A 27996-nucleotide genomic window follows, 5' to 3' on the forward strand; every position below is an offset into this window, starting at 1 on the left:
GTCTTGCCTACAGTCCCAGGACTGGTCAGGGGCAGAGCAGGACCAGACCCCCAGACCCGATGGACAGACTGTCCAAAAAGGCAGCTCCGGGCAAAGCTGGGTCCTCCAGCTTCGTTCTCTCTTCCCTCTCCTGCCAGAGGCTGTTGGGGTGAGGGTAGGAAGACTCCATGCCAGAATCTTTGCTGCCTAGGGCTGAAAAGCACTGGGCATCCTCGGTGGCCTTGCTGGTGGGGAGTGGTGACTTAAACAAATACATATGCACACGTGAGTGTTGCGAGTTAAGTTTTATCTGGGGCAAAATGAGGACCGCAGCCCGGGAGACAACGTTTCAGATAACTCTGAGAAACTGCCCCGATATATAGGAGTTTTGCAACGAAGGGCAGGTAATCGGAACGTCAAAAGATTATTGTCAAATAAAGAAAACCAGATATCTTAAGTTAGGCATTTAGCACTTTTCTATGTATGGGAAGGTGCAAGATTCTGGGCTCACTGACATCATTCCTCTGATATGCACCTTAGCTATCTGGGGCCTGTATTTTCACATCTTGAGTTTCCTCAGGGCTCACCAGCTCCCATTGGAGGGCTACAATCATTGGTGACTGCGACATCCTTTGTTTATTGATATGGCAGGAAATATTCCACTTATAAATAATCCATTCCATTTATAAATACTCCATTTATCAGGAGGGACTTTTAATATGCCAATCAGTTACTCATCGAGTGCCTAACTCTTCAGGCCCATTCATCCAAGTATTCATTCATTCATTCATAAAAATCTTAAAGGAGCAGCTGCTCTGTGCCAGACATTGCTCCAGGGCTTTCATCCCAGGCTGTTCCTGGTAATTACTCAGCCTCTTGTAGGCCTCTGGGGACAGGCCTCCCTTCCGTCCTGCCCAGGCAGCCCATGCCATCCTGGGTTACTCTGACATCTAGAAGGTCTTTAGTATGTGCTGAAATCTGTCTCCTCAAAGCATCTACCCATTGGTCCTGGTTCTGGAACTGCGGCTATGTAAGCGAGATGTGTCCACCTTCCTCAGAAATGCCTCCCAGTGAGATGAAGACAGAGACCCCTGAGGGGCCCCCAAGGTCTCCCAGTCCGTCTCCCAGACCACCCAGGGCCTCCAACGTTTATTCCTCATGTGCCATGGGCGTCAAGCCTGCTCGCAATGTCACTGGGTGGACGTGCGTTGTAACAAAATAGCTTCAACCGAGGAGGTCAACGGAAGGCCCGGACCAGCAATCTCGGCTAACGATAGCAAAGAATTGCAAACTACCATGTTAAGCTTAAGTACAGAGCAAAGTTTATTTAAGCGTAGGTACACTCTCAGAGAGGGAGGGAGAGAGAGAGAGACAGACAGAGAGACAGAGAGACAGAGAGACAGAGAGAGAGAGAGAGAGCGCTTGGGCTGTTTCTGAGAGCGGGCTGTTTCAGCGAAGTGAAGCAAGCCCAAAGCAAAGTCGTCGAAGCAAAGGTGCAATCTCAGAGAGAGAGAGAGCGGGCTGTTTCTGCGAATTGAAAGCAGCATTCCTATACAGGCTTAAGGGCTCTTTTAAGGAGCACTTTGCAGGGAGGCGGGGGTGAGGGACGGGGATCACTATTTGATTGACAGGCCCAAGCTCTGCGTCACCACTGAATCGCTAAGAAACACCCACTTGGGGGCAAAACCACAGTGTAGATTTTATTATAATTATGATATAATGAGTTTGGGTTTACTATAGGTTATACGCCTGTCTAGTCTGGGCATGCACAGCCTGGGGACCTCCTCTTGTGTTACGGTGCCCCTCTTTATCAGGATAAGCTGCCCACCACACGGCCATAGTTTCACCTGTTCTGGGTGGGGGTCAAGGGAGAGCCCCCAGAGGGCTGGGTGCGTGACTCGATTTCTTCTTGTTTTTTCTCTCCATTGTCACCTCCTTGCTGCTAATGTCTGACTAACTACCTAATATTACCGGTTCATCCATTCCACAAATGTTTATCAAGCACCTACTGTGTGCCAGGGAGTGTTCTGGAGGCTTCAGGTGCCTCCAGGCCAGCACACCAGGTCTCTGCCTCATGGAGCTGACATTCCTCCAGGTTGACAGACAGTGAATGGATGGTGCTCCTTGCAGTGGAGAAGATTCTAACCAGGTAGTGTGAGAGGGGCTCAGCTACCCTAGGTGGGGAAAACAGGACGGCCTCTCCCTGGGAGGTGGAGACAACACAGGAGTGAGAACTGGAGGAACAGGACGGAGGCCAGTGTGGTGAGTGGCGTGAGAGGGTGGCGGGGAAGCAGGGAATAACACAGACTTCTGTCTGTGGTTGGAGGGTTTTGCCGGGGAGTGACATCTGTCTGTCTGCTGGGGATAGGATGGGGAGCCGGAGGCCCCGCTGTTGCTGTGGTCCAGGGGAGGGGTGGGTGGAGACGTGAAAACAGGAGAGTACTTTGGAGCTAGAATCGATAGGACCTGAGGGTGGATTGGGTGTGAGTGCAGAGGGCAAGATGGGAATGGGGGATCCTGTCCAGATTTGAGGGCTCCGCACCTGGCTGAATGGTGGTGTCGTCTACGGAGGTGGGAAAACTGGGTATGGGACAGAAAGGCGTTTTGGAGAAAAGCACGAGTTCTGTTTTGCACATGTCCAGTGTCAGTGTGGGGTTGAGTGTTGGAGTGGGGAGCTCTCTGCAGAGCTCGGGCCCCTGATGTGGTGCTGCCTGGGGGCAGGGAGATGGGGGAGGGAGCATCAACCCTCCCTCAATGGAGCCACCTTGCGCTTCTACTGATGTGGGCCAAGACCCCACATCTTTTGGGGGCCACTATGTTTTCCTGTTGATTCATTCCAACCCAACGGTAGGATCTTCCATTCATCCTGGTTACATTTTTTTTTTTTTTTTTTTGGCTGCGCCGCATGGCATGGGGATCTTAGTTCCTCAACCAGGATCGAACCTGTGCCCCCGCCCAGTGGAAACTCGGATCTTAACGGCTGGACCGCCAGGGAATTCCATCTCATCCTGGTTACATTTGATATTCGTTTTCTCTTGCTGATGTAACAGTCACAAATTTGGTGGTTTACAACAGCACAAATTTGTTACCTTATAGCTCTGAAGGTCAAAAGTCTAAATAAAACAGGTCACAGCAGGGCTGCATTTCTTCCGGACACATTAGGGGGAAATCTGTTTCCTCGCCTTTTCCAGCTCCCAGAGGCTGCCTGTACTCCTTAGCTCATGGCCCCCAATCACTCTGGCCTCTGCTTTCATTGTTCCAGTTCCTTCTCTGACTCCGCCCCTCCTGCCTCCCTCTTATAAGGACCCCTGTGATTACATAGGGGCCACCAGGATGATCCAGAATGATCTCCGCATCTCAAGACCCTAAACCTAGTCCCGTCAGCATAGCCCCTTTTGCCGTATAAGGTAACATATTCACAAATTGCAGGAATTAGGACGTGGACGTTTTTAAAAATAAACATTTGTATTTATTACAGAAAGAGTAGAAAATAAACATACAGAGAAGAAAATTAAAAGCACCTATAAGCTCACTTAGTGTGTATCCTTTTTTTTAAATTTTTATTTTATATTGGAGTATAGTTGATTTGCAGTGTTGTGTTAGTTTCAGGTGTACAGCAAAGTGATTCATTTAAACATATACATATATCTATTCTTTTTCAGATTCTTTTCCCATATAGGTTATTACAGAATATTGAGTAGAGTTCCCTGTGCTCTACAGCAGGTCCCTGTTGATTATCTATTTTATATATAGCAGTGTGTGCCTGTTAATCCCAAACTCCTAATTTATCCCTCCCCCTGCTCCTTTCCCCTTTGGTAACAGTAAGTTTGTTTTCTATGTCTATGAATCTCTTTCTGTTTTGTAAATAAGTTCATTTGTATAATTTTTTTAGATTCCACATATAAGTGATATGATCTTTGTCTGACTTACTTCACTTAGTTTGATAATCTCTGGGTCCATCCATGTTGCTGCGTATGGCATTATTTCATTCTTTTTTATGGCTGAGTAATATTCCGTTGTATATATGTACCACATCTTCTTTATCCATTCATCTGGTGATGGACATTTATGTTGTTTCCATAGGTTGTGGACATTTTTGAGGATCATTATTCCACCTACCACGTACTTCATGTCATCTTTTTTAAAAAGTCTTTTTAAAAATTGAAGTATAGCTGACATACAATATTTTATTAGTTTCAGATACGCAGCATAGTGATTCGACATTTATTGATACGTACTTTACAAATTGATCATCACAGTAAGTCTAGTAACCATGTGTCCCCACACATATTACAATGTTAGTGACAATATATTCCCTATGCTGTACATTACATCCACATGACTTAATTAATTTTATAACTGGAAGTTTGTACCTTTTAATCCCCTTCATCTATTTTGCCCCCACTCCGCAACCCTGTCAAATCTTATTTTGGAGACAGTAGAACATCATGGTTAAGGGTCAGCCTGCCAAGTTTATACCCTGCCTCTGACACTTACCATATGGTGCTCTTGGGCAGGTTAAGTCGCTTCTCTGGGCCTCAGTTTCCCCATCCATAGAATGGGGATACTCATAGTAGCTAACTTGTAGGGCTGATGGAAGGATTATATGGGATAATAGATGAAAAGTGCTGAGAACAGCTCCTGGCATGTGGTGAGGGCTGTGTGGAGGTAAGGCATTATTAAGTGCCTGTTGTATGCTAGGCATCGTGGATGCAGGATGCAGGTGAACCAGTTACAGTCCCTGCCCTCCAGGGCAGCAGCATGGGAAGTGGAACATGGAAGGCAGTGTCATCAGTCCTGTGCGGAGAACCGTCCCAGGCCTGCGGGAGCCCACCAGTGCCTGTCCTTACCTCTGCCTGGGTTGGAGGGGAAAAGCTCCTGGAGAGAAGGAGGAGGTGGCCAGCCTGTATAGTTTGGGATGACAGGCTCTGTGCCATGGATACTGCCAATATCCTCACCAACATCCAGGTCACATGGACCATCAGCAAGGGCGTCTGGGGCGGGCCCGGGACTTGCTCTGGAAGCTCCGTCAGCAGGTTTCATGTGAGGGGCTCTTCACCTCCAGGGGGCTGAGAACTCCCAGAGGCATTGTCCATGGCCTCATTTCATTGCCTGCCGTGAGCCCCACGTTCTTCCCGTGCTCGGGGAGGGCATGGTCCCCTGAAATGGTTCCAACCGTCCAGGACCATGAAACCCCTAAACCAAACCTTCACCTTCCCAACCAGGACACATACTCTCTCTGTCCCGACAGTCCGGCGGTGGGGCTGGACCCGGCTTGCCCCCCACCCCCGTGCAGGCTGGGAGGACAGAGATGGTCAGGGAAGCACGCCGGCCCCATCTGGGCAGGTGGGCTGACGCTGGGGAAGGCATCCCAGGCACCTCCAAGAGGACTTGGAAAGCCGAAGTACCACTGGGGAGCTGACTCTCCGCACATCCTTACTCTTTGACACCATCAAGTTTTCATTGGCGTTGCTAGTATCCCTTGGTGGCTGGCTCTACAGGGGACTGTTACTCCAGGATGGGGGTGGACTTTACCACGTCTGAGGTATAGCTGAGTGTGCATTTCGGACACTTGCTGCGGCCCCAGGACCTCCAGGAAGGCTATTATCTGAACAACAGGCTCACATGGCTGGCTTGGGGTTTCTCCTGGGCAGGAGGGGCGTCAGTGGGAAGTGAGGAGTAAGAAGTTGCAGAATTTGGGCTCCGAGGCCAGACCTTGGTTTTGTTACTCACCTCCATCCTGTCCATCCCCTCACATATTAGCTGCTCTATAACCTTAGTGGCTCCCTACTGCCAAAGGCAGTATTTCCCAAAGTCACTTCCAGGGAATCGTAGTTCCACAAGGAAAGGGCTCTATAGCCAACTAAGTTTGGGAAACAGTTTGTCCCTCTGCTCCCATTTCCCCACCCTGAACCTTCCCTTAGAGAATCAGGCAGCAAGGAAGCAGATAAAAGGTTCTGAGAAAAAAAAAAAAAGGTTCTGAGAAACCGCTCAAATGGAACCCAGTGATTCTTTGTGTTTCCTTCTTGTTTCGCTTGTCACCTGCTGACATCCTGCAGCACCAGTGTTTGCTGGAACGCAGGGTGGGAGACGAGAGTTCAGCCAGTGCAGACTGAGGCCCTGAGTCCTGGGCCTCCTGTCCTTCTGCTTTCACTGTCCAGCCCATCAAGACACTGAATGCCCCACAGCTCTATTCTTGCCGGCCTCTGTACCTTTGCTTCTGCGGAGCTTTCTGTCTGAGATTCCCTCCCCTCAAGAATCCTTCAACAAAACAAAGCAAAACAAAACAAACCCCAAAACGGAAGTTCTCCTCCTCCAAGAACCATCATGAATCCCCCGCTAGTTCTTTTTCTCTGTTTATCTCATGACTCTTACGTTATTCCACTTTGTGCTAGTGATTCGTGTATTTTCCTGACCCCATCTGTGAGGGTCCCCTTCATCATTCATTCCGTGGATTGTTATTTAGTGTCTCCCACGTGCCTGTCCTGGGAGCTGTCTTCACGAAACGTCACTGTCTGGAGTCGGCCTCTGTGTCATCCCCAGCACGTAGCACAGGGCCTGGTTCCTGCTGGGCCTTCAGTGAATGAGTGGCAGAGGGGACTCAGGATTACTCTTTGTCTTCTCAGGAGGGGCCCTGTTCTCTTTTCTTTTCTAAACCCCATATTTGTTTATTTATTTATTTTTGGCTGTGTTGGGTCTTCGTTTCTGTGCGAGGGCTTTCTCTAGTTGTGGCAAGCGGGGGCCACTCTTCATCGTAGTGCGCGGGCCTCTCACTATCGTGGCCTCTCTTGTTGTGGAGCACAGGCTCTAGAGCGCAGGCTCAGTACTTGTGGCTCACGGGCCTAGTTGCTCTGCGGCATGTGGGATCTTCCCAGACCGTGGCATGAACCCGTGTCCCCTGCATTAGCAGGCAGATTCTCAACCACTGTGCCACCAGGGAAGTCCCACAGAGACCCCTTCTCATCTTCCTCCATCCCACATGGAAGATACTCAGTGAGGATAAACTCATCAACTCTCATAAACTTCATCTCAGAGGAGGTGCTTACCTGTCCCTCCTGCCAGGGGCTCCAGGTTCCTTCCTCTTCCTTCCAGGCTCTTTCTGTGTCTACTGTCTTTGGGTTTTATCTCCAGCTATGAGGCCAGGCTGCATGGAGCCATACACAGTCCCACTCAGCTTCCTGAAGACCAGAGGTAGGAACTGGATCCCAAACTTAGGTGTGATGGCCGTGAGGGATATGGCCAGGACAGGGATACGCTGTGTGTCATGGGTGTGTTTAAGGTCGGGGAGGAGGATGACTTCAGTTTCATGTGGTCTCTTGGTCTGGAGCTCAGGTGAACCCTCAGGGCAGAGGGAGGGTTCAGATCCCCCAGGACTAGGAGATGGCAAAGCCCAGCCTGTTGGCAGAATAGCCTAGTGGTTACTTACTAGGTTTCTGTGGCCAGAAACCCGTGAATATGTCACCTTATACGGTAATGAGAACTTTGGAGCTGTGATTAAGGGTACAGACCTTGAGATGGGGAGATTAGCCTGGATTATCCAGGTGGGCCCAATGTCCTCACACGAGTCCTTAAAAGCAGAGAAACTTTCCTGGCTGCATTAAAGAGAGATGACACAAAAGAAGAGGGAGATGTGATAGGAGAAGGACTCTCCCCACTGTTGTGTGCTTTACAGATGGAGGAAGGGGGCCACAAGCCACGGAATGCGGCAGCCTCTAGAAGCTGGAACGACTTTAGTTGACAGCAAAGCAACGGGACTTCAGTCTTAACCACAAGGAAATGGATTTTCCCCTAGAGCCTCCAGCAAGGACAGAGCCTTGTCCACATCTTGATTTTCACCTGCTGAGACCTGACCTGGATGGGGGTGATCAGGGAGTGGGGGGCGTGCCTGGGGAAGAGGCATGCATGAATGAGATCTGAAGGATGAGTTGGGATGTGCTGGACCTGGTGGATGGGATGCTCAGGGGAACAGTGTGTACAAGGCTGCTGGAGGGTGCGTGTGGGAATGGGAAGAAGGCTGGTGGGAGAGGGCGCCTGAGGTTGCACAGGCCAGATGGGCCAGGGCTGGCCTGGCAGGGTCTCTTGGGCCACTGTCAGGACTTTGGCCTTTATCCATAGTTCGGTTGGAAGCCATCTCCTCATCTTCAACAGGCTGGAGGGGAGGAGGCCAGATCTGTGTTTTGAAAAGATCGTTCTGGCGTCTGCACTGTAAGTGGGATGCTGGGGATGGGTGGATGTGAGGAGACCCTGGCTGGCCATTCTCAAGCCCAGAGACGGGGAGGGGAGGAAGAGCTGGTGGGTTTGAGAGTAGACCTGGAGGTTAAACAGACGGGAATAGGGAAGCAGAGCCTGCTGGATAAGAGCCTGAGCCACATGGCTAAGGCCAAATCCTGTCTCTAACACTGCCTAGCTGTGGGACTTGAGGCAAGTTTCTTAACACCGCCATGTCTCAGTCTCCCCATCTGTAAAATGGGATAGATGGTAGGTCTAGGTGAGGCCTGGGATTCTGCATTTCTAGCAAGTTCCCAAGTGGTGCCAATGCCACTGGGCTCCGGCACCTCACTGTGAGTAATAGAGGTGCGGGTGGGGTGCGCCTCCCAGCTCTGCCCAGCTCCAGCCCTTGTGGGTATTTTGCATCTGACCTGACTCCTCCATCTCCCACCCCAGCGCCTCGCCCTCAGCTCTAGGCTCTCGGCTTCTACAGGTGTGGCCTTGCTCCTGTGTTTCTGCAGCTGTGGCCAGGTGGGGCTTTTTTTTTTTGCGGTACACGGGCCTCTCACTGTTGTGGCCTCTCCCGTTGCAGAGCACAGGCTCCGGACGCGCAGGCTCAGCGGCCATGGCTCACGGGCCCAGCCGCTCCGCGGCATGTGGGATCTTCCCAGACCAGGGCACGAACCTGTGTCCCCTGCATCGGCAGGCGGACTCTCAACCACTGTGCCACCAGGGAAGCCCCAGGTGGGGCTTTTTGAAAGTGAAATTTACCAGGTTTTGTAGGGAAAACCAAATCAACCTGAAAATAAGTCTAGAAATGGGAAGGTTTCAGGCCACTCTGTCTTTATCTTGATGCCACTAAGCTTGGACCACAGGCCTCTGGTTACATAGCTCATCACCCTGTGGACAACTTGCTCTGCCTCAAACCTGCCGGGGAACCCCATCCAAAAGCCCCCCCTCCCAGGCCTCGGACTTCCCCCTCCCACTCTCCCCTTTCTGACCCCCCCTTCCCTCCCAGGCTGGGGTCAGAGGGTGGCCCAGCTGTCTCTCCCCCTCTCCAGGGGCAGCAGGAGTTGATGGGCCATCCAGGGTCTGGGCCCACGGCCAGCGGAAACTGGCAGGGCCCTCACAATTCAGAGGCTGCTGTAGACGCCGAGGCTGCTGCTTTCTCTGCCAGGAGCTGGTATGGGTGAAGGGCCCATGTGAGTGGGTAGTAGGAGACCAAGGAGGGTGGAGGCAGTGGGACAGATGGGGAGATGGCAGAGGGAGGGCAATGAATGGGGCCGGGGGTGAGGGCTGAGCCCGGGTGGGGGCCAGCTTTGGGGGACCACGGACAACGCTGCTAAGGCAAAGCTCAGGGCCCCGGTTCCGCCCCTCTCTAGTTTCCGGGCTGGGAACACCCTGGGAAGATGGGGTTGCCTCCCCAACTGGAGTGCCGGCCCTGGACGGAGTTCTGGGACCCGTCAGCTCTCCAGCACACAGTAGGTGTTTGGTGTAGCCCTGGAGTGGTCAGGTCAGCTGACTGGACTCAGAGCCTGACCCTCCACAAGGTGTGTGCTCTTGGGCAGACTCTTACCTCTCCCAGACAGATTTCTGTGCTAATAGGGTCTCACAGGGCCCTTGAGCTCAGTAAGTGCTGTTGTTACTTCTGCAACGTGTGTGCATTGCATTGACCCATTTTCTGGGTGCTTGTAAAGCCATGACATCATAGTCAAAGAAAAGTCCCCAGTGTCTTTTCCAGAGAAGGCCAGTCACAGGGGCCTGGGGATGTCTGGGGTGAGTACTAGGGGATGGGGTGAGCTATGCCCCAGTCTGGACCCCACCTACATCTCTGGGAATGGCTGGGGGGAGGCGGGGTCGGCCCCTCCATGGGGTCGGGGGGGCCAGCCCTTCTCCCATAAGCCCCACCCGGGAACGGAGGGCCCCAAGTTCTCTACTCCCTTCTTGGGGCTCTGGTGGGCTTCAGCTGGACATCCTGGCTGAAATCCCACTGTCCCTGGGGACGGTTAGAAGATCGCGCCCCCTGGTGGCAAACTACGGATTTACACAGATTTATTGTTGAAAAGAGCTGCCCTCTCCTTCCTGAGAGCTTAGAATCCTAGGGGGTGCTACTATTTACACATGTGGCTTTGTACAATTGCTTTATTTCGCTCTCTTTATGTATACACTTTATTCTTATCATCTTTTACTGAACCTTTGGCTAGTTAGTTGCAGACATTTTGATCCTTCACTCCTACGTATTTCAGCATGTTTCTTCTACAAAAAGGACATCTCTTACATAAACAACTTTTCAGGCATTCAGCTTGATAGAACATAATCAAATGTAAAGCCCATATTCAAATCTCACCAGTTATCTCAATATTCTCCTTTATAGCATGTCCCCCTTCCCAGCCTGATTCGCGATCCAATCCAGACATTGCGTTCAGTTCTCCAGTCTTTAGCCTCCTTTATACTGGAACATTCCACAGCTCTTCCTCATCTTTCATGCAGTGACATTTTTAGAGTCCGGGCCAGTTGTTTTGTAGAACACCCCTCAGTTTGGGTTTATCTGATGTTTCCTCATGATTTGATTCAGATTGTGGACTTTTGGTAGGAAGACCACTGATGTGATGTGGTGTCCTTCTCAGCACATTGGACCTTTCTCATTTTCATGATGGGCAGCCTGTGGCCCAGAAAGGGAGAGAGAACTGGGGACACAGTGAAGCTCAAAATCTCCTGTCTGCGCTTAGTTGCTGTGTGACCTTGGGTGGGTAACTGCACCTCTCTGAGCTGCAGTTTCCTCATCTGTAATGTGGGGTGGTGATCTGGCCCCAAAGGGCTTGGGGTGGCCTAAAGGAGGTGATGTGTGACTCATGGTTGGTGGGGGGGGGAGTGATAGGTAATACCATGGGTTCCCTCTTCTCTGCCCCTCCCAGCCCTCCACTGACCCAGGGTGAGGTGGCAGGAGATGAAGGATAAGCATTTGGGCTCCCCTCAGCTGTCGCCTCAGGCCCTGGGAGAGTGATCAGGGCCACGTCCCCGTCAGAGCCCACAGCTGTCAGTGAGAGGGGCAGGCAGGCCAGGAGGGGAAAGCCCAGGCCAAGGGCCCAGAATTTCCCACACAATCAGCAGGCCTAGCAGGGCTGAACCCTCACGCCGCCTGCCCCCCAGCCCACCCCAGCCATAGGCTTCCGAGCTCGCGTGGTGAGATGCTGCGGGTCAGGGAGAAGCTTGGGGTGTCCTGGCAGGTCTCTGCCCCTAGACAGGCTCTGTTTACTTGAGAAGAATGAGATTCCACTGGAGGGGTTGGCTGGGCGCCATTGGCAAACAGACTGTCCTCAAGGCCCTGGGCTCTGGATTACATGAGACGCATAAGTGCTGTGTGACTGGTGTCTGCAAATGTAGGTTGTGTTTATCATTTCGAATTTATGTGGCAACATTTCAGATGTGCAGACAAAGAAAAATGAAGAATGTAGTTGACACTCCACGTGTCCACCTTCCAGCCACGCTGGCCTCCTTGCTGCGCTCTGCCCATAGCAGACGTATTCGTTTATTATTTTCACAGTTCCCTCGGGTGGAGAAAAGACTAGGGAATCCCCTTGGGCCGGCCAGGCCTCTCCCCAGCAGGTAAAGGGTTTCTGCTTTCCTCCCCCAAACCAAGAAAGCCTTTACCTCATTCATCCCATGAGTGGCCACCTCCTGTCTGCCAGGCATCATCTCAGATGCTGAAGACACAGAAGTGGGACACAGCTCCCTCCTCCCCTGTCTCCCCCACTCCCTCCCACTCTCCATTCCTGGAGCTCCCTGTTATGGGTCTTCCCAGAAACCTGCTTCATGCTCCCCTCTCATTCAGCAGGAAGGACAAAGTTCCTTCCCCCAAACTCAGCGGAGACTCTCCTCTCATGAACCAGCCCCTAACAGAGGGGCTTAGCTTTCAAGGAGCCCTGGGAACATTGGGGAGCTTGTTAAAAATGCCTATTCCTTAAAAAAAATGAGTCTTGACTCTACTTCACACCAGGCACCAAAATGAAATCTGAATAGGAAAGGTTAAGTAACACCATCTAGAAGACAATGTAGGAGAATATCTAAATGCATTGGGTGGGCAAATATTGAACATTAAATAGGACATTAACTGTAAAAGTAAAGATTGATACATTAATTGTACTTCATTAGAACTAAGAACCCTGTTCATCACAAGACTCCAGTAAGAAAGTGGAAAGGCAAACCATAAGATGGGAGATGAGGTTTGCAGCGCATATACTCAAAAAGAACTTGTATCCAGAATATATAAAGAATTCCCACGTATCAGGAAGAAAAGTCGGACAATCTAATTTTTAAAAAAACGGGCAAAAGACCTGAATATGCATCTTACAAGAGAGAATATCCAAACAGCTGATAAACATGTGAAAAAGTACCCAACATCATCCCTCATCAGAGAAATGCAAATAAAAGACGCAATGAAATTCCACTATATGCTCACCCAAATGGCTAAAATTAAAAAAAACTGACTATACTAAGTGTTAGCAAAGATGTGGAGAACTGGAACACACACCCTGCAGTGAAATGTCAATTAGTACAATTTAGAAAACTGTGTGGAGAATCAGTCAAAGCCTAAGCGTACTCATACTTTGACCCTACAATTCCACTCCTAGGTATACATCCAATGGAAATATGTGCACCAAAACAGGTACAAGAAGGTTCCTAGTGGGATTATTCATAATGATCAAAAAAGTGGAAACAGCCCAAAGGTCCACCAAGAGTACAGTAGAGGGGCTTCCCTGGTGGCGCAGTGGTTGAGAATCTGCCTGCTAATGCAGGGGACACGGGTTTGAGCCCTGGTCTGGGAGGATCCCACATGCCGCGGAGCAACTAGGCCTGTGAGCCACAACTACTGAGCCTGCGCGTCTGGAGCCTGTGCTCCGCAACAAGAGAGGCTGCGATAGTGAGAGGCCCGTGCGCCGCGATGAAGAGTGACCCCCGCTTGCTGCAACTAGAGAAAGCCCTCGCCCAGAAACGAAGACCCAACACAGCAAAAATAAATTAATTAATTAATAAACTCCAACCCCCAACATCTTCAAAAAAAAAAAAAAGAGTAGAGTAGATAAATTGTGCATATTCATGGGATGCAATACTGCAAGGCAGTGAACTTGAATGAATGGCTGCTGTTTGCAACAATGTGGGTGATTCTCACAATAGAATTTTGAGTTAAAAAAGCCAGTTGCCAGGGTGTACGTTTCTATCTAGGTAAAGTTCTAAAGCGGACAAAACAAATCTCTGGTGTAGAAGTCAGGTTAGCGGGGGGGACTTTCGTGGCGGGAAGGGACAGGAGGTGGGTGCTGGGTACTAGTATCTTGTTTCTGGATCTGGGTGCTGGTGGCAGGATGTGTTTATGCTGTAAAAATTCAGTGTGTATATACTTGAGATCTGTGTGCTTTTCTGCATGAGTGCTAGACATCAACAGACAAGTTTACCAGAGCTTCTTATTGCTGGGCCCAGGCTGGAAGCCAAGTAGGAAGCAAGTGAATTATTCCCAGGGAGAGAGGCTGGGGGCTGGGACCAGGTGGAGGAGGTGGCGATGTTGGTCCGAAGGGGCTGAGAGAATTTGCTGATGGGCTGGGTGTGAGTACTGGAGGAGAGCGTCAAGGGAGATTTCAAGGTTTGGGGCCTGAGTTATGGAAGGCTGGGGTTGCCTCCACCTCCACTGGGAAGACCAAAGGTGGAGCGGGTTCCAGGAAGTTTCTGTCCTGACTTCTATAACGTGAGGCTCCACCTCAGGCCTGGCCTGATAGCAAGTGGAGACCAGGCCTGCTGGGACCTGAGGGGCAGGACGGAGGGTGAGTGTCTGGGACCCTCCTGGACTCACCAGTGTGTTTCACCCTCCAGGGTCGAGTCTCCAAGGATGCCTGTGGAGGGGACTCCAGCCGCTACTACAACGAGGCTGCCGGGAAGTGCTGCTACCGCTGCCCCGAGTGTGAGTAGGGGTGTTGGGAATGGGGACGAGAGGGGAGTTTTGTCCTCAAGTTACAACACTCCTGGGAGATTGGTGAGTGGGAAAGACCAGAGCCAACATCGTCATTGCCATTGGCTATAGGTTTTAATGAATAGCTGCTCTTTGTTGAATACTTCCGGCATATACACTAGTCTGAGGCCTCCCACGCATTGCGTCCTCCCATGGGATCTTCACCATTATCCTCCGTCATTGCCATTTTGCAGATGAGACTTTTAGGGGTGCTGCAAGGTTAAGCAAGTTGCCCAAGGTCACAGAGCTGGGAAATGGGGGAGCCAACTGGGGCTGGAGCCCAGGGTTCTATGACCCCAGAGCCTGGGCTATTGACACCCCCTGACCGCCGCTCATTTCCGGGCCTACGAGCAGTTGGCAAGCCTCATCTTTCCTGCCCTGGGAACTCGTTTGTCCCAGGGCTGCCAGGACTATAGCTCACTTGGGGACCAGTCTCCCTGCCCAGAGCTCGCTTCCTGGAAGGCTCAGCTGCCCCCAGCACAATGATGAGCCCCATGAGTAGATGAAGGGCACCAACAGGAAATCCTTCCAGAACAGGCATGGGTCTTGTTCTCCCCACTTTGCAGATGAGGCTCAGGGTCACAAGGTCATGAAGCATCCCCATCCCCTGTGGTTGTTATCAAAGTCCCAAGGCATATCCAGTGGCCTTAGCTGCATGGGGCTCAGCTGTGGTCTCTGACCTCCGGGAACAGGGACTTATGGGGGAGGAAAGACATTAGTAATGCCAGCAGAGGGTGTGAGGGAGGACTGCACCTATGGGCTCATCATAACTGCCTCTCGCTTTGAGGACAGCAAGCCACTGGAAGTGGGCAAGGGTCTTCAGGACAGGTAGAGGGCCCAGCATTGCTGTCTGGAGGATGGCGACAGGCCACAATGCACAAGATCGCCAAGGGTATGTGGCCCGAGCTGGGCAGGAACCCTGGTCAGTCTGTTCCTAGACCTGCAGCCTCTTTGCTCCACCATGAGCGCAGACCCAGCCCGTGCTCAGGCCACCAAGGACCAAGAGAAATATTTTGGGAAAGAATTTGATATTTTTCATTTCCAAAAATGATTGTAAGAAGTCATTGTAGGGGAAAAAGTAGAACTTCATTGGACTGTCTCACTTTTATTTTCTGGTTTAGTGTTGGACTTGAAGTATGTAACAGGTGGGTTCCCATGCTTTTTTAGTGCTTGGGACTTTAGTGCCTTAAGGGCCGGCCACCCACATACCCACCCACCCACGTACCTGCCTGTCTACCTAGCTGTTCTTTCACTCACTCACTAACCTGTCCATCTCTCCCTCCTCCTGCCTCTCATCCCCCTTCCCTTTCTTTCTGCCACCCATCCCCCATACATCTACCCATCTGTCTCAGTCCGCTCAGGCTGCCATAACAAAATACCGCAATACCGCAGACTGGGGGCTTAAACAACACCGCATCTCCCCAGGAGAGCAGCGGTCAGGGTTCCTGAGTGGTGTGGCCCACAGGGCTCTGTGACTTTCCATAGGACCTGCAATCACAGCCGCAGGGAGAAAGACAGACACTTCCTTCCCATGCCCCCCAGCCCCCCTGGCAGGGCTTGATGGGGAGTGGGTGGGGAGAGAGAGGGTGACATCTCAGTCTCAGGCTCCCTCCACTTAGTTGCTGTTAACTTGGGAAAAGGGGGCTCCCTTCCCCCACATGTTCCGTCTCCAAGGCCCAGTGACCGGGGGTGGCTGAGTGCCCCATGCTGGTGTGGTGGGCGGGGCATTTTGCTGGAGTTTTATTGACCCTGTGCTTCCGGGCATGCAAGAGAGGAAAAATGAAAAGCCCACAAAAACCCCTTCCTTTGTCTCTCGGGGAAATTTCTGACATTTTGCCCGCTGTCTGCAATCGGCACTCAGCTGTGTACCGGGGCCGGGTGGTGGAGGAAGGAAACGGGGAGACCTTTGAGATTGAGAAATTAAGATGTCATCAGATCCCTCCTCCCACCCAGGCCTGTTATACCCTTTCTAACATCCTCAACAGTTGATCCCCAGCCCTCTGCTTACACATCCCCCGGTGACGGGGAGCTCACTTACTGACTCATAACAGCAGCAATGGTTATCATTGGTGGAGCATGTGCCACGCCAGCCACAGTGCTGAGCCCTGTAACTATCTTAGCTCATTGAGCCCGGATAGGAAACCCAAAGCGGAAACTTGCACACGGCGGGGATCAGGGATTTGCCCATGGTCACATGCTAGTAAGTGGCTCAGGCGGGGCTCAAACATGGCTGTCTGACTAGAGTCCTGAGCCCTTCACTCTTATTTGGTACTGACCCCGAGGCATTGCATTTGGAGAGGCAGCAGGACATACCAGTGAAGAGCCTGTGTGCGGGCTACACCCCCTTCCTATTCTGCACCCTCCTTCCTGGATCACCCTACCTTTTGTGCCCACACTCACCCCCCATAGGAGGGGTCTCCCCTGCAGGCGTGGGGGGATGATGTGAAGCCGGGCCTGGTGTTGGGCAGAGAGCACGGTTTGTTTGGGGCCAGGCGGGTGTACCCCATCTTGTCCTGGGGGAGCTGAGGGTTTCTCCAAGGAGGAAGCGGAGGCCTCCCCTGCCCTCCCTGCTCTGGCTGAGCTCGGCTGGTCCACAGTTCCCTCCCCATTTGCACTCCTTCTTCAGGGCAACAGGGGGGACACTCGACAAACATCTTTCAGCCCCAATTCCAAAGCACAAGAAGAAAGCATCTGATGGCTCCGAAAAGTCCAGATGTCCGCTTCTGCTCTGGTTCCCCAAGGCGAGGACTGCCCTGGACCACTGCTAGTGGGGCGGGGGCGGGGGGAATGAGGGCATTTCTCCAAGAAGGGCAGCCTGTGGGCTGAAAAGTCCTTCCAAAATATGTCTGCTGCAACAGGCAGTTAGCATCTGGGAACCATGAGAACACACTCCTGGGGGACCTGACCTTGTTGGAAAATGCAGGGGGGACTTCCTTGAGGAGGTGGCATCCAAAGGCATCCTGAGGACAAGCAGGGGGTGGCCAGGCCAAGGTGGGGAGGAGGTGTGCTCTGGTTAGAGGACACAGAATATGCCAAGGCCCGGAGTGGGCAAGGATGGGCATTCAAGACCTGGGAGGGGCTCCATTTGGCGGAAGCAAAAGGGGTGAAGGGGGTTGGGGAAAGGCAGGGCGGAGGGGCTGGCGGCCCAGACTCAACGAAGAGCAGTTCTGCCTGTGGGAGTTTCGGGGGCCAAAGCAGCTGGCGCCGGCCTGCCTGATGCTGAGGCAGAGGTGAGAGGTGGTGATCGGAAAATGAGGACAAACTTCGAGAACATCTGGAGTCAGAAAGGCGCTGGGCGGAGACTGGGAGGATCGGGACAGAGGGACACTCGGGAACCAGTTCTCAGAACCAGCACAACCCCTGAGGCTTTCTTAACCATTTCGTTTCTGATTCTGAAAGTGGTGCTCAGGGGAGAAGATCTACGTGAAAGATGGGAAAAGAAGAAACTAGCAGTCAATAAACACTCATCATTTTTCTGCTCCCTCTACTCCAGGGCCCGTGGCCTTTCTGTCCTCTGCACAAGCCACGCCTTTTCCTCCCCTAGGGCCTTTGCACTGGCCGTTACCTCTGCCTGGAATGCTCCCAGCCCACCCCGACCCCGGCCCCTGCACAGCTGCGTCCTTCAGTCCTTTGGGACTCAGCAGGCCCCCCCTGCCATCCCCCGCTGTCTCACTCTGTCACTCCACTCTCCACTGCTTTCCTCTCCCTGAGCTCCTGCTGTATGTTCTTTGGAGTCCGTCTCTGAAGTCTGAACCCACTTGCTAATTTCTTTTTTTGAATATTTATTTATTTGGTTGCGTTGGATCTTAGTTGCCGCACGCGGGATCTGTTTTTAGTTGCGGCACGTGAACTCCTAGTTGCGGCACGTGGGATCTAGTTCCCCGACCAGGGATCAAACCCCGGGCCGCCTGCATTGGGAGCACGGACTCTTAGTCACTGGACCACCAGGGAAGTCCCGCTAATTTCTTTCTTTACGTGCTGTCTTTTTCCCAGGCTAGAGTGTCAGTTCCGTGAGGGCAGGGACCTCACCTTCAATCTCTTAAATCAGTGCTTGGGGGCGTCCCTGGTGGTCCAGTGGTTAGGACACCGCACTTCCACTGCAGGGGGCATGGGTTCGGTCCTTGGTCGGGGAACTAAGATCCCACATGCTGCAGCATGGCCAAATAAATAAATAAAAATAAATCAGTCCCTGGCGTGAAGTTGGTGGTCAGTAAGTGTGAGTCTAGTGAGTCAGACTGACCCCCAACTCAGTTACTGTGAACCTGTGAGTGTGTATCCTGCGACAGAGGGTTTTCTAGACTTCACGCCAGAACAGCCCCTGGTGCTGAGAGGCGATGTTAAAGGGACCCAGGAGGGGAATCTGGAAAGGATCAGGTGATCAGGAAAGTTCCATGGTGGGGGGGTGGTTTCAGCCGGACCTGGCTAGACACGAAGGGTTCCCTGGGGTGGAAATGGAGATGGAGGGGGTATCTCTCATATCAGTTTCCTGGGCTGCCATTAACAAAGTACCACAAACTGAGTGGCTTCAACATGAGCAATTCATTTTCTCACAGTTCTGGAGGCTAGAAGTCCAGGATCAATGTGTTGGCAGAGCTGTGCTTCCTCTGAAGTCTCCAAGGAAGGTTCTGACCTCTCTCCCAGCTTCTGGTGGTTCGTTGGCTTGTGGCAGCATACCTCCACTCTTCACGTGGGCATCTTCCTGTGTGCATATCTGTCTCTATATCCAAAATTTCCCCCTTTTTCTAAGGACACCAGTCATACGGAATGAGGGCCCACCCTAACGACTTCATGTTAACTTGATGACCTCTGTAGGGGCCCTGTCTTCAGATAAGATCACATTCTGAGATACTGGAGGGTTAGGACTTCACTTTTTTTGTGGGGGGCATAATTCAACCCATAACAACATTCCAGGACATCTGAGGAGTGCTAGAGAAAAGATGGGAGAGGCCCAGGCTGGCTGGGGTACAGAGTACATGAAGCAAATGAGGTACAATGACGCCAGACCAGGAGTCCGCAGAAAAGAGTGAAGCCTGGGAGTGCCAGGCTGAGGAGTCTGTGTTGCTTAGGTTGTCAGAACATGTATTGATCAAATACGTGCCACCCCTGTGACGGGGGACTCACTGGTGAGCAGACACAGAAAGATCCATCCTTGAGGAGCTAACACTCATGTGGGAAATCCAGACACTAAGTTTATCCTCTAAATAAATATGGAACTACAACAGAGTTAGGTGTAAGAGGGCAAGGTATATGGGTCTCTGACGGTTTGTAACAGGGGTCCTGTCCAAGTTGCTGAGGAAGTGATGCCTTGACTATGATGTGAAGGCTGAGTGGGAGATTACTAGGGGAAAGAGGGGAAAAGCAGTCCTGGCAGAGGACCAGCTTGTGCACAGGCCCTGGGGCAGAAGGGAGCATGGCCACCTTGGGGAACAGGGGGACCCCAGTGTGGCTAGAGAATAGAGCCAGGGGTATATGAGTGGGCATTGACCATGGTAAGGACCTAGACCTCTATCCTGGGAGCCATGAGAAGTCTTTGAACATTTTCGGCAAGGAGTGGTGGGTCAGATTTACTTCTCTGAAAGCCCACTGGGGAACCACTGAAATTTCCTGAGCTAGAGGGTGTGTACCATCAAGCTAGTACTTTTGAGAGGTTCTTGCATGTTATTCTAGAGCAGGGACTCTTACCTGTGGTCCATGGACTCCCAAGGGTCCGTGAGTAGATTTCAGGGAAGCCATGAACCTGATTGCGTTCACTTATTTTCATTCGCCTCTAACAAAAATTCCCTTTATGAATTCCTTCCATTATGAAAGAAGGCAACAAAGCACAGCGGTACTAGCAGAACCTACAGCTTTTCCATCAGTAGAAACCAGGTGTTCTCACATTATATTACAACTGCCACAGACATCATAAGACCTTGTTCATTTTCATCACTACTTTGAAACTATGGTAGTTATTAGATCTTATTTAATGAGTTTACAAAGAATCACATGTATTACATCTTAAATTATTTTGTTTAACGCTTTGATAACTGTACGCCAACATAGCCGGTTCCTTCGTAATCCTAAGTGCTTTATTTTGTGCACTTGAAAACGTGATTCCTTGCAGGGTCCACAGGCTCTCCCAGAATGGCTAGGGGACACGAGAAATGTTGAGATCGGCTGGTCTAGGTTCCTTTGGTTGTAACGAACAGCAGCCTAACTCGGGCCTAAACAAGACAAAAGGGAAATAACTGAGTCAATAACAGAGTAGTCCACGGTGCCATAACTCAGGTTTGAATGATGTCCTCAGGAGTTCATTTCTCTCCACCTCTGTCACCTCTGAGTCACCTCTTTCTGAGGCAGGCCCTGCCCACACCCCAGCAGCAATGACCCTCCAAGGTGGCCTGACCTGGAGCTTCTCTGCTTCTCTTCCGCAGGGCGTTCCCTGAAGGAGCTGTGCCCTGAGGGGCCCAATGACTGCAGGAAGCAGTGTGATCGCGACTACTACTTGGACAGAAATGGCCGCTGCACAGCCTGTGTGAGCTGTTTTGGAGGTAAGGGCTGTGTCTCTCTTCCGGGGGCTCCTTCCAGGGAGGATGGGGAGCCTCGAGGGGGTGGGAAGGCAGCGGAGGCGGAGAATCTGAAAGGTGGGGCGGATCAAGATTTGGTACCTTGGGGTTTCCCTGGTGGCGCAGTGGTTGAGAGTCCGCCTGCCGATGCAGGGGACGCAGGTTCCTGTCCCGGTCCGGGAGGATCCCGCATGCCGCGGAGCGGCTGGGCCCGTGAGCCATGGCCGCTGAGCCTGCGCGTCTGGAGCCTGTGCTCCGCAACGGGAGAGGCCACAGCAGTGAGAGGCCCGCGTACCGCAAAAAAAAAAAAAAAAAAAAAAAGATTTGGTGCCTGTACACTGAATCAGCCCCCTGGTGCCTCAGTTTACCCCCTCTGGATTTGTGAATTGATATCAACCATGATCTTTTGCATCCATACTTTTTTTTTTTTTCGTTTTTGGCAACGCCGTGCGGCTTGTGGGATCTCATTTTCCTGACCAGGGATTGAACCCAGGCCCTCGGCAGTGAAAGTGCTGAGTCCTAACCACTGGACCGCCAGGGAATTCCCTGCATCCATACTTTTTAGAGAGACTTAGTTACCATGTTTCCTCAAGGGAGGGACTCATACTTAGGTATTAAGTTTACTTTTTAAAAAAGAATTAATTAATTAAAAATTTTCGGCTGTGTTGGGTCTTCGCTGCTGTGCACGGGCTTTCTCTAGTTGCGGCGAGCGGGGGCTACTCTTGGTTGCGGTGCGTGGGCTTCTCACTGTGGTGGCCTCTCGTTGTGGAGCACAGGCTCTAGGCGTGCAGGCTCAGTAGTTGCGGCATGCGGTCCCAGTAGTTGTGGCTCGTGGGCTCTAGAGCGCAGGCTCAGTAGTTGTGGTGCACGGGCTTCGTTGATCCGTGGCATGTGGGGTCTTCCTGGACCGGAGATCTCACCCGTGTCCCCTGCACTGGCAGGCAGATTCTTAACCACTGCGCCCCCAGGGAAGTCCCACGTATTAAGTTTAATCTTTGCTAAACCCCTAGGGGAAGATTCTTTTCTTATCCCAGCTTTACAGTGAGGAAACTGAGGTTTAGGGAAGTTAAGGGCCTTTCCAAAATTACAATGTTGTGGTAATTTGCAGCACTAGAGTTTTAGCTGCTGGTTGGACACCAAGGGCTGTGTTCTTTCCCTAAGACCACAGTGCTTCCAGGAGAACTTCTTCAATGCGTGCTTTCTTTGTTAATTTCTTATTGTGGGTAGTGAATATGGTTTGTGTGCTATCTCGCGTTTGTTGGGTTTTTTGGGGGGTGAGGTGGGGAAATTTGTTGAGATTTCTTGTAGCCTAATACATTTTCATGCTTTTCAGTATGTTTAGTGTGTTTGGGGGGAAAAAATGCGTCGTCTGCTTGTTGTGTACAAAATTCCATGTATACGTATCTGATCAAGCTTGTTAATTATGTTATTTTAATAATATGCATCCTTATTTACTTTGTCACCTTCACAGAGGTTGGTTTCTGAGATAGACATGTTAAAATCTATCTCCCAATATGCTTGTTTTTCATCAGATTTTCATTGTGTTCTAGTTTTGCTTTATCCATGTCAAAGCTATGTTATTAGGTACAATGTTGATGAGTATCACTGCTATCTTGGTGGGCTGGACGTTTTATCAACATGAAATACACCTCTTTGTTTCTTATAATGTGTTTGCCTTAATTCCATTTTTGTTTGATATTAATATTGCCATTCTTGTTTATGTTAGCATTTCTCTGGTGTGCCTTTAAAAAATTTTAAATTAACGACCACATTTTATTAAACAAAAGTTATATGCGTCCATCATAAAAATTCAAGCAATACACAAGTGTAAGGAAGAAAGTCAACTCTGCCCCTCCCCCCCCCAGTGGGTGACTGACACCTCTCCGTCCCTCTCTATAGAGAGAAGAATGGGTAGGTTAGTAGCCAGACAGACTCTACACACATAGAAAGAAGGAATCTTTAAGAGGATGGGATCATACTATTTATGGTGTGAAAATGATTATAGTTAACTTTATTCAAATATATCAGAGGAAGAAGGAGCCAAAGTGAAGAAGCTAAACTATCACAAGAGACGGTAGTTCCTAAAAAAAAAACAACCCTCTGAAATTAACAAAAGAGGTGATGAAAATCAATAAGCGGCTAGGAATGATTTAAGGAATGACTGTCTCTTCTGGTACAGTCATATTCTACTTGTTTCAATTTTGGGGTAGCAGAGAGTTGCTTGACTCCCTGTAATGAAAACTGAACGGCTCGGGCTTCCCTGGTGGCGCAGTGGTTGAGAGTCCGCCTGCCGATGCAGGGGACGCGGGCTCGTGCCCCGGTCCGGGAAGATCCCACATGCCGCGGAGCGGCTGGGCCCGTGAGCCATGGCTGCTGAGCCTGCGCGTCCGGAGCCTGTGCTCCGCAAAGGGAGAGGCCACAACAGTGAGAGGCCCGCGTACCGCAAAAAAAAAAAAAAAAAAAAGAAGGGCTCGCTGGCCTCCCCATCCTCTTCCTGACTTTCATTGCTTACATTATTTTTGCTTCATCATAGTCTACGATGTTTATCATCTTTTCTGTAGCCCTAAGTCCCTTGGCATGTTAGCTTTACTTTGCTCTTTAAATTCATTCATTGTGCCCTAGGAGTCCATTTATCACAGCTTCTCATTCCTGAATTTTTCATTTTGATTTGTCTCTTGATTGGTTAGGTTTCACTGTCATGTGGACTTTTCAGGGAGGACTCATCTTTGCACCTTCCTTCACTTTTTTCATGTTTGAGAATATTTGTTGCTTTTAAACTGGAATGACGACTTGGGCGGGTATAATATTATTCCTGGGACGTGTTTTCTCTAGAACTTGGTAGGCATTGGTGCACTGTCTCCTCGTGATGGATATTGCTGTGGAGGAGTCTGCAGTCAGCTTCCTTCCCCCTCTTTGTAGGTGACTGCAAGAATCATTCTTTCTCTAGTCTTAAGGATCAAAAACTTAACCAGAATATGCCTTGATATTAATTGTTTGGAAACAAATCTTCCTGGTATCTGGTATGTCTTTTCTATCTGCAGATTTAGTTCTTCCTTCATTTCAGGGGAACTGACATGGATTTTATCTCTGCTAAACAGATATATCTCAGTGTCAACTTGATGGATACCAATTATTCTTATGTTTGATTGTCTTTGCCTCTCCTCCTTGTCTATCATCTTCATTAATTGCATTAATATCTGTCTTTTTACCTTGCATTCACCGGTATTTTCTCAATCTTTTCTTCATGCCGTTAACTCAATTTTCTGTCTAATCTTTTTTGTTTCTTGCTGCCCAGGGCAAGACAGAGCCCCCAGGACACTGGTAGTTCACTTACTGAATTTCTAATTATGGTGTTGTGCATCTCAGTTTGTTTTCTTTTGCTCTGCAGTCTTCCTTCTTATCTCATCCTTTTAAAACATCATCTTTTTTTTGAGCTCTTCCTTTATTGAATTACTATTCTTATTAAGTTCCATTTATAGTGTGAAGCACTCCTGGGATTGCTTGTTAGTTGCAGACTGGGTTCTTTGTCCTTGCAAACTATATTCCTATCTTTTTTAGATCTTTCTCTTGTTCTTGTCTTCCCTCCTCCCTCCCTTCCATCTTTCCTGCTATAGCATGTTTGCACCGTCGCCTTCTTATACTTTTCCTTCTTGCTTGAGCTTACCCGGGGCAGCAGCTCTGTCCCTGATACAGTGTGAGGGATTTCTCCTTCACACTTGCCCCATCTCACTGGCCTTGAGTTCGTCTTCCCAGCTCAGAGCATCAACTGGGGATTCTCAGGGTTACTCTTTTTTTTTTTTTTGGCTGTGCAGCGGGGCTTGCGAGGTCTTAGTTCCTCAACGAGGGATTGAACCTGGGCCACGGCAGTGAAAGCACTGAGTCCTAATCCCTGGACCACCAGGGAATTCCCAAGAATTACTTTAAAAAAAATTGTGGTAAAATATACGTAACATAAAATTTATTATTTTAACCATTTAAAACTGTACTGTTCAGCGGCATGAAGTACATTCATATTTTTGGGTCACCATCACCATCATCCAGCTCCAGAACTTTTTCATCTTCCCCAATTGAAACTCTCTCCCCATCAAACACTAGCTCCTCATCGCTCCCCGCACCCTCACCCCAAGCCTCTGGCAACTACCATTCTATTCTCTGTCTCTATGAATTTTACTACTCTAGGATGTTCATAGAAGTGAAATCATACAGTATTTATCCTTTTGTGACTTGTTTCACTTAGCGTAATATCTTCAAGGTGCATCTATGTTGTAGCATGTGTCAGAATTTCCTTCCTTCTTAAGGCTGAATGGTAGTCCATTGGATGGATCTACCACATTTTGTTTACCCGTTGATGTCCATGGACACTTGGGTTGTTTACACCTTTTAGCTATTGTGAATATTGTTGCTATGAACATAGCTGTACAAATAGCTGTTCAAGTCCCTGCTCTCAATTCTTTACCCACTCAGCAGTGGAATTGCTGGATCATGTGGGAATTCTATGTTTAATTTCTTGAGGAATCCTGACTGTTACCTTTGAAACTCGTTTTAGGAGCCTGAGGGCGGCCTGGGTGGGGGTCAGAGAGCAGCCAGAGATGGGTGTTGTCATGGTGGCGGGGCTCTGCCTTCTCTTCTGTCAGATGGTCTTTACCAAGCTCCTGCTGCCTAGAAAGGGGTGCCCCCCACTCCTGGAGCTTCTGCTCATTCCCCCAACTAGGGAATTGGCAAGTCCACGCAGTCTATTTTTTTTTTTTTTTGCGGTACGCGGTCCTCTCACTGTTGTGGCCTCTCCCTTTGCGGAGCACAGGCTCCAGACGCGCAGGCTCAGTGCCCATGGCTCACGGGCCCAGCCGCTCCACGGCACGTGGGAATCTTCCCGGACCGGGGCACGAACCCGTGTCCCCTGCATCGGCAGGCAGACTCTCAACCACTGCGCCACCAGGGAAGCCCCACACAGTCTTTTCTACCTCTGCCCAGGTCTTTGATATTACATGCAGGCAGCTACTCAGAGTGTTTTCTTGAGTTTTCCGTGGATGTCTACCCACTGTCTTTAGGTGGAGTCTCCAGATTTTTGAAAATTATCAGGATTTTATTCTCTCCTCAGTACAGTTTCTAGGCTGCAGGTGAGAGTGAGGGGCTGTACCAGGGTCACTACAACAAGGAAGAGAGAGGAGAGGGTCCTGAGATGGTTTTAGGAGCCAGGTGTAGGAGTGTGTGTGTGTCTGTGTGTCTTTTAATCATTGTTGCCCACACCCCATTGGCCAGAACCAAGTCACATGACCGCCTATCCATCTGCAAGGGAGGCTGGGAAATGTAGTCTTCCTCTGAGTCCATTTGAAACAGGATTTGGGGAACGCATCGCTGTGCTCCAGGGGATTCCTCCTCATAGCTGCAATTTCCTTTTGCATCTCTGAGGATATTAATTATACTGATTCCAAAGGCTTGTCCTGTTTTCTCTTTTATCTGTTTTCTTGAGCATTAGTTCTGTTTGAGTTTGGGGCTCTTTTTTCTTGGTGCTGGTTTCTTCTGGTCTTTGGTGACTTCGAGTTCTGCACGTGGGATCTGATGACTGGGGTAGGGTGGGGGTCTGCGAGTGGGGCTTATGAAATCCACCTCCGGGGACTGCGAGGATGAGCGGGTGGGGTGGAGGTGCCGGGCAGGGTCTGTCAGAGGCTGGTCCTCTGGGTCTGCAGGGTCCCTTCCTTCCCCCACGGCTGACCTGCCCGGGGGCGCCGCCCAGCTCACCTCACCCGAGTATCCTTGGAGAGACGCTTGGCTTCTAGCTCTGTGGTGTGACTGGATGAGGAATGTGGGGCGAGAGACCCACCTGGGTGCTTCTGCTGCACTCCTTGTGGGATTCCCTCCCGCTTGCCCCTACCATTCACCCACTTGGAGACAAGCACCCAGAGCCTCTCCTAGCATAATCAGTCGTATGGGGTACGTTTTGGACTGTGGTCTCCTTCCATCCAATTCCATCTGCCCTCCATATTTAAGAAGTCTTCATCACTTCTGGTTGACCAAAAATGCCCTTTCTTGTTTTCCCAGGGGTATTTGCATTCTTCAATTATTATTTTTACCAGTGATTTTATTTTTAAAGATAAAATTCATCGTTTAAAGTGTACAGTGCTGTGTGGGACTTCCCTGGTGGCGCAGTGGTTAAGAATCCGCCTGCCAATGCAGGGGACATGGGTTCGAGCCCTGGTCCGGGAAGATCCCACATACCGCGGAGCGACTAAGCCCGTACGCCACAACTACTGAGCCTGCGCTCTAGAGCCCGCGAGCCACAACTACTGAGCCCACGTGCCACAACTACTGAAGCCCGCGTGCCTAGAGCCTGTGCTCCACAACAAGAGAAGCCACGACAATGAGAAGCCCGCGCACCGCGTAGCCCCTGCTCGCTGCAACTAGAGAAAGCCCACGCGCAGCAACCAAGACCCAACACAGCCAAAAATAAATAAATAAATAAATTTATTAAAAAATAAATAAAGTGTACAGTGCTGTGGTTTTATTCTATTCACAATGTGCAACCACCACCACTATCTAATAAAAAGAAACCCCCTTAGCTCCCAATTCTCCCCTCCTTCCATCCCCTGGCAATCACTAATCCACTTTCTGTCTCTATGGATTTACCTACTCTGGACGTTTCATATAAATGACTCACGCGGTATGTGGCTTTTAGTGTCTGGCTTCTTTCACTTTATGTAGCGCTTTCAAGGTTCATTCATGTTGTAGTGTGTATCAGTACTTCATTCCTTTTTATGGCTGGATAATATTGTGTTATATGGATATAACACATTTTGTTTATCCATTTATCAGTTGATGGACATTGGTGTCGTCTCTACTTTTTGGCTATTATGAATCACGCTGGAATGAACATGCATGTACACGTTTTTGTGTGGACATATGTTTTCAGTTGTCTTGGGTATGTACCTAAGAGTGGAATTGCTGGATCATATAGTAAATCTACGTTTAACTTTTTGAGGAACTGCCAGACTGCCTTCCACAGCTCTGTCCTACTTTATATTCCCGCTAGCATTCTATGAGGATTCCAATTTCTCCATATCCTCGCCAACACTTGTCATTGTCTGTCTTTTTTATTCCATCCACCCTAGTGGATATGGCGTGGTCTGTCATAGTGGTTTTGGTTTGATGACTCATAGATGGCTCTGATGACTAATGACATTGAGCATCTTTTCATATGCTTACTGGCCGTTTGTATATCTTCTCTGGAGAAAAGTCTTCTTAAATCCTTTGCCCATTAAAAAAAAACCC

General features: G+C 50.1%; 1 protein-coding gene across 1 annotated transcript in view; it reads left to right on the forward strand.

Annotated features, from left to right (window-relative positions):
* Nucleotides 1-20624: 20624 nt before the first annotated feature.
* TNFRSF8 (TNF receptor superfamily member 8) overlaps nt 20625-27996 on the forward strand; it is a 39301-nt gene continuing 31929 nt past the window's right edge. Inside the window, exon 1 of the mRNA XM_065870866.1 lies at nt 20625-20715. The gene's annotated coding sequence lies outside the window, so the exon portion shown is untranslated. The remainder of the gene's footprint in view (nt 20716-27996) is intronic.

This window comes from Phocoena phocoena, chromosome 1 (assembly GCF_963924675.1).
Source record: "Phocoena phocoena chromosome 1, mPhoPho1.1, whole genome shotgun sequence".
NCBI lineage: Eukaryota > Metazoa > Chordata > Mammalia > Artiodactyla > Phocoenidae > Phocoena > Phocoena phocoena.